Here is a 7,478-nt window from a genome sequence, read left to right on the forward strand (position 1 = left end):
CGTTTTACCTTGAAAGTATTATAGAAACTGATTTTCCAGTTTAAATGCTTAAATGGTTGCTTTTCTGTCCGTCAAGTTTTTAAGGTTTACATGCGTAACAAGCAATAAAAGTAATATTTAATTTTGGACTAGGTATTTAGCCGAGAGTGTTAATCTACAAGTGTTTCATCATCATCATCACCATCATCATTATTTGCATCATTTTTTTTCTTTACAGCAATGCAAATTAAATTAATAATTCACTAATTTTTATAACTAAATTATGGCCTTAACTTCATTCATAGGGAGAAAGCACAAAAATTCACATTCTGCCTGTTAATCGTCGACGATTTGAAATGGTTTATGAAAACGTTCATGTAACATGTCGTATACTATTTACGCACTGATTGATTTTCTATAAAAAAACAAAATAAATGTTACAATTGGCAATCAATTACAGGGAAAGCATTTGAGAAAAAATATACACGAAAATTGTCGTGGGGTTTGGAAAATCTACAAAAAAAATACACTATAATTAAATATGTTTTAAATGTTAAAAGAATCGGAATCAGAAATTGTATCGAAATCGACAATTTCTAACGGAATGAAAAATTGTAAAGGAATCGAGAAATAATTTTGGAATAACGTTATCAGGAATATAAACATCCGAATTTAACTCATTTATTTTGCAGATGGATTTTAACTTTACAATGCATATTTTTATCTGCAAACCAATCAGAAAATATATTACGAATTTTGTTCGATTTATTATATATGTCTTAAAATTTGGGGCAAGTTGGTTCGAGTGAAAACAGTTAGATGTGTTTACAGAGTATGGTTATACTATAAAGCAGTTGCACTAGAACACCGACACTGAATGTTTGTAACACAATGAAAATGATTCACCCACATTTGGATAATCTTTAAACACTTTTAATGTCTCTATTTTATCATAAAATCTAATTTGGCTTCAAAAACCGAATATTGAAATTCACTAACTATTTCGAACATTCTTTATAATTTGTTATCAAGACAATATATCCTAGACAGGAAATTTACCTGCGTTATTATTGAATTCCCTTCATATTTTAAAAACTGAATGCAATATAACTGTTGGATAAAACTTCAAACCTTACCGATTGAGTAGCGACATATGAACGACATCTGACTCATGCCCCAGACCTGATGTAGGTGACTACTTACAGTACAAAGGTTTATTATAAATCATCATATTCTCCAGTATGTATTAACATATTAACTGAGTACATACAGGATTTACAGTTTAGTTTAACCTAAACGGGCATATTCCGCTACAGAAAATTCTGCATTGAAATCCCACAACGATTTTCTCATGAATATAAAGTTTGTTGTCATTCTCATGAACAGAAAACATAAAACGTTTTTTACATCATCATAAATACATTTCAATATCTTCATCACTCCTAAACATTATCATGAGGAAAGCAACTGAATTCAAGTTTTCATTATATTGAGACAACTAAAATAACAAACATCTACTTATATGCAGTAGAAGACGACAAATATTCTGTAATATTAATGTTAACAATATATTACGTTGTTATGTAAGGGTATAGAAAGAAGTTAAAAATACATGCATTTCAGATCATGCGACTTTTCGTCTCCAGTAGACAATAGTTAAAACTGCTGAATCGAAAGATGATGCAAAATATTGTATATGTTCTATAAACTTGTGCAGATTGATAATCTATCGATCTTAAGTTTTCTTTAATGTTTACAGAAGAACTGATTGTTTTCAGACCTTTAAGGTAATCGCTCTTTTGTAAGGAATGCGTAGTTATTTGTACGACAGAATACAATTTTTGAAAATATTAGCAAGTCCTATGTAATATATTTTGTATAATGATTTTTAGAGTAAGTATCTGATTTTATATTAGTGCTATTTGATGGCGAGTCAATAAGATAGGATTGAAAAATTTCATTATATAACAGTGAATGTATCTAATGGTGCTCGATATAGCTAATATATATATATATATATATATATATATATATATATATATATATATATAGTCTCATTTATCGTATTCCAAATTTTACTGGATTTATATGATATAGAATTTTGTAATCTACTTATAATACTTATACTTATAAGTTTTAAGTCCAAATGAGATGATTTAAACTGTAAGCTACACACTTATCATAATTGAGCATCCATGCATTGTTTTAACAAAATCAAGACACCAGGGAATAGATCAATAGCAACAAAGTATGTTATAATTGTTTCAAGACTATTCGGACAAATTCAAACCTTATGTCGTTAGACAATTTTCACAAGAACAGCCTTTAGTCAGACATATTGAAGAAACACACACTTAAACATCTCATCATTCCAAAGTTTGTGAATATTTACCTATTTTCGTATCTCTATTTAAAAAAAATATAATACAAAGCTTCCACTAATGTTCACTTAATATATTTCATTTATTTCTTAAATAATATTTCGTTATTTGTTTATTTATATTTAAATAATTCTTTTAATACATATAGATTATTGTTTTAATACGGACTAATCAACTTAGTCTTCAGCTATATTGTTTCGATTATATGTTAGTTTCGTATTTGGAATCTATATGCAGTTCGTTTGTCGCGTCGAGCTAGAACATGGAAATTCGGGTAGAGTAATGGGAGAGACAGTATATATATATATATATATATATATATACATATATATATATATATATGTATATATGAGAGTAAGTGTTGCTTAAATTGTGTATTTTTTGTGTAAATTGATAGCAACTTCATGTTAATGCATATTACAGAGATAATTAATGGAAAATTATTTCAAGACGACAGATTATTTATAATCCATAAAGAGGATGATTAAAATAGTATTAACATTTTATCACAAGAAGTCACACTAGATGGATTTTAAACAAGTACATTTTAATATACTTTATGTTTATTCATCTATTTAAAGTAATACCACTAATTGGTATCTTTATATAACTAATAATGTTTAGATAAACAAATAACGCATAATCATTGGTGTATTATGTATAACCAGAAATTATCGTCAATAAGATGTCTTTAGTAAGATCATGTTATCTATTAGTCGATCAATTAATTGTTCGTCAAACAAAATATAACTTGCAGACTACTATTGAGTTATGAAGCCGTAGGTACGGGTTGAGAAAATATATATAATTTTTTTCGCCAAATATTCAATGAATCCTTTTGAAACAATGATAATAAACATCTCCATGTTTTCTGTTTCATTTCAGATATTATTTCATATAACCTCTCTCAGAGAAGATACGTTGCGAGCCTGTCTTTGTTTTATCGTTATTTTCATGTGAAGTCCTCGTCTGAGATCCAGTCTCCGGTCCACTTCGCCAATCTTTTACGAAAAACACCCGTCCAGCTTAAACCAGTGTAATTAATTTTCCCCGCGCTTTATCTGTGCCTAAATCAACATTTTGCTTCCATGAGCTAAGCGTCTTTCTTGGAAGTGCACGCATGTTTAACTCTCTTCCGTGTGCCTGTTTCTCACCTGACTACAACTTGGACATCTTACAGTCCAACATAAACATGTTCCTGTTGATCCGCCTCCTTAAGTAAGAAATTTTTATAAGATCTCCATTACTAGCGATTACTACGATACTATCCCATTGGTTACTGTACACGAAATAACTCTCATTCCCGAGTGTTCTCTTGACCTTGATCAGGTGATTTCCTTGTAAAAAAAAAGTTGATATAATATCGATTTAAAAAAACAAGTTTTACAAAATAATTCTTTAAGAGTTTTTTTTTTTTTAACTGGGCAATTACTGTTACTACTATAACATACCATTTGAAAACTGTCCGTTGGAACTATTACTTTACTACTACACTTTATTTCTAACAGCATCAAACTGACTGCTTACAAGAATTTTTGATGCTATTTCAAGCGGTTTATATTTACTTATCGCTTGCACATTGATTTATACACACACGGAGAAAGAGAAAGATAGAGTAAAGGAGAGAGAGAGGGATAAAGAAAGAGAGGCAGGTGAGCAAGAATAAGGATTGAAGCCGTATTTTACAGATTTTGATATGGGTTTTCCACCGTAAATATTTACACTAACCTTTCTGTCATACAACGTTAAGCGACTATTAATATTGTGTTTACAGTATAGCTGATGGTTGCAACTACGGATGAAGTTATAAAATGTGATTTTCTGACGTACACGAGTGCTAACCACAACGAATTACGCATCGATTCCGATGTTGTTAGTTGTTCGACTTAGAGAAACATTATTATGTTTACAAGGAAATAATGTTTGCGACCTAGCTTTTGTTATTTATTTATTTTGACTTGAACTTTGCGCCGTATTATTTATTATGTTTTTTTTCTGTTTTTTGGTTGTGGTGGTTGATATTTTCTTCCATAATGTTGAGATCTGAAAATTGTGGTGGCAAGATCAGATGTGCTACTTCATTGGAATGCTCTTCGTGCCAATTTTTAATAGTTCTAACTGCATTCATGCGAGTATATCACTTTCGCTCACCCGGATACAGTTCTTAAAAATAGGATTAACTTGGTCACCCTAAAGTCCTAAATAGTCTTGACTTTAAATTCCTCACATGAAGAAAACGCCTTGGTTCAACGGATTTCCAAAATATATCAAATCATCACAAAACGCCCGCTATGCTTTTTGGTTAATCGAAGCAAATCTGGATAAAATGCTTCCTTCGGCTGTGTCAAAACAAAACCATGGGGAGTGATTAGAAATAGGGAAACCGATGGGTCGTCAGAGAAAATCACATTTTCAACTGCGCGAGCGACCATTTTTTTTTCACCACTCCAATCGCTTGGAAACATTATGCTTTGAGAGCAGGGTTTTTTAAAATTTAAATTCCTCCGTAAAATCATGGTATGTGCAAATCTCGATTAACAGTTCTTGTGGAAACTGAGTACTGTAAATGTGCATTTTACTCCGTAGTTATCTTGGAAGCTGTGTTCTACAATATTTTCATAATTAGCCTCTAAATAGTTAGGACGTCTCTTTCAGACATCTTCATCTTTCGACAATACCTATGCGTTTCCGAGGTCGTTTTTTATTTTCTTTGAAAACAGTCATTACTTTTGAGAGAGTGCTTCTTGAAACAACAAGACTTCGTGTAGTTTCTGTCATACAAGTGCATGCCATACGAGATCAAAAAAGTTTGTGTGTTGGGAAGTCCGTTATGTTTACCATTTTTTTAAAAGAGTTTTGATATTGAAAAAAATATTTAATAAAACGTATCATAGGACATAAATAATACAAAAAAACATTAAACAAAGTTTCTTATTAAAAGCACGTACAAATACACATATGTTAGGTGTTTCTCTTATTTTCTCGAATCGCTGTATATATGTATGTGTATAACCTACAAACACAATCTTTCATATCCGTATTATTAAGCATAAAATGCTAAATAGTATATATATATATATATATATATATATATATATATATATATATATATATAATGGAAACGAAGAAACATTCAAGAAATGCGGGCTCAGCTCTCATTCCCCTAGTTTACACACCCCTAAAATAAATAAAAAAACTATTTTTAGTAGTCGGTTACATAGGTAAAGATGGGGTTACTGTTTTAAAACAGGGTCTTATGGCGGTCGAATAAACACTCCAAACGCTGTTTGTTAGTTTGACAGATTTCTTTAGCAAGCCAGTGGTTAAAATCTTCAGAGTAGAGAAAAGTACTATACAATGTTATTGCTAATATATCCACTATCTTTCTTTCTTCATTCGTTTGACAATTTATCACATAATAAACCAAGTATCTCTATTATCAAAGCACCAGCCGAAAGTCAGGCATACAAGGTAAGCAGTGGTTTCTTTGATTTTATAGGGCGCGTCTGAAATATATGTTTTGTTTAGACCACAGTTGAAACATGCTATTTGACTTTTGCATTTTAAATTTTATTCAAACCATTATATAAAAATAATTGCATAAAGTCAACATTAGGTTCTCTAGTTTACAATGTAGACTTTAATGTATTTTTGACTAAGTCACTGCAAAGAGGCACGCGAAGCTCGTACTTGTGCCCCGCGATGCGCCTCCAACTTTATTTTTACGAGGTAGTAACAACCTATCAAGCCCCGGAAGCCACTCAGGGATAAGGTTTATAGTGTGTGCAGTAAGTTAGTGTTGGAGATTTGATAAAGTGTCTTACTGAAGGAGGTGGTTCATCAGGAATTTTTTTACATTATATTTGAAGACATCCAAGTTGTCGTTAGGTGGAAAACAGGCAACCGGATCAGAGTTCCACATGTGTGCACTTCTAAGAAAAAAATCTTTGTTCATGGAATCTACGTTTAGATTTTGGCACAGATAAGGTGTGCAGCAAATTTGTGGCAGGTGTTTCAGCTAGGCGGGTGTTTATCGCTAAAAATTAGCGAGGGGGAGCAGAGATTGTAGTTCAGAAGATCACATGCCATGCTAGTTACGATAATACAAAGGGAAAGTCGCAACGTCTCTCCTGTGGGAGAGAGGTTGCAGGGAAGAGAAAAGGCATCACACACTAGGCCACGAAGTCTATTTTGTACTCTTCCAAGGCAGGATAGGCTGTTTTTAGCAGCTCCTGCCCAGATGTGGCAGCAGTACTCTATCCTTGGACGTACTTGGCTTTTATACAGATAGAGAATTGCGTCAGTAGTGAGATATCTTCTAAAGTGTTAGAAGGATCCAACAATTTTTCATCGACCTTGGCAACTGACTTGATGTACGTGTTCCATTTCAGATGAGGAGTAAACGTCAAATCCAGAAGCTTATCAAAAAATGGAGCCTCCCCTAGACGAGAGCCACCCATGTCAATTGATTACAGATAGGGATCAGAGCGTTGATGACATAAAGATAGGAGCTTGGTTTTAGATGCATTAAACGTAACCAGCCATCTCCTCCCCCATGTACCACGCGTTCAAGATCAGAGGTGAGAGAATCTGAGATAACTTTGTCATTTACGGCCTTGATGTGTTGCCATAAATGGTCGTGTCATCAGCATAGATCTCAACGAATCATGTAAGTATGTGTTTTGGAAGATTATTGATGTAAATCATGAAGAGAGTTGGGGCAAGAATGGACCCCTGAGTGGTTCTAGCATTATATTGAGGGTCTCTGATTTCTGCCAACAAACCACTACTCTTATGAACCTATCGGAGAGAAATGATGTAATGATCGAGACAACATTTCCAGTTATAATGTAACTGGAAATTTTGTGAAGTAGGCCCTTATGTCTTACCTTATAGAAGCTAATCCTATGAGATATAACCGTTAGAACATCTGCTGAAGATCTGGCAGAAAAAAAACATAGTCCATGTGAATAAGAAGATATTTCTGCTGATGTGCTTGACTGCTTCTCTATTTAATATTGATTCAAACAGCTTACACAGGCGACTTATTGGCATGCACTGACAAAGAGATGACTTATCACCTGATTTCTTTAATACAGGGTATACTGATGAGTTTTT

The sequence above is a fragment of the Euprymna scolopes genome, chromosome 11 (assembly GCF_053919585.1).
Source record: "Euprymna scolopes isolate OS-2025 chromosome 11, ASM5391958v1, whole genome shotgun sequence".
In the NCBI taxonomy this organism is placed as follows: Eukaryota; Metazoa; Mollusca; class Cephalopoda; order Sepiida; family Sepiolidae; genus Euprymna; species Euprymna scolopes.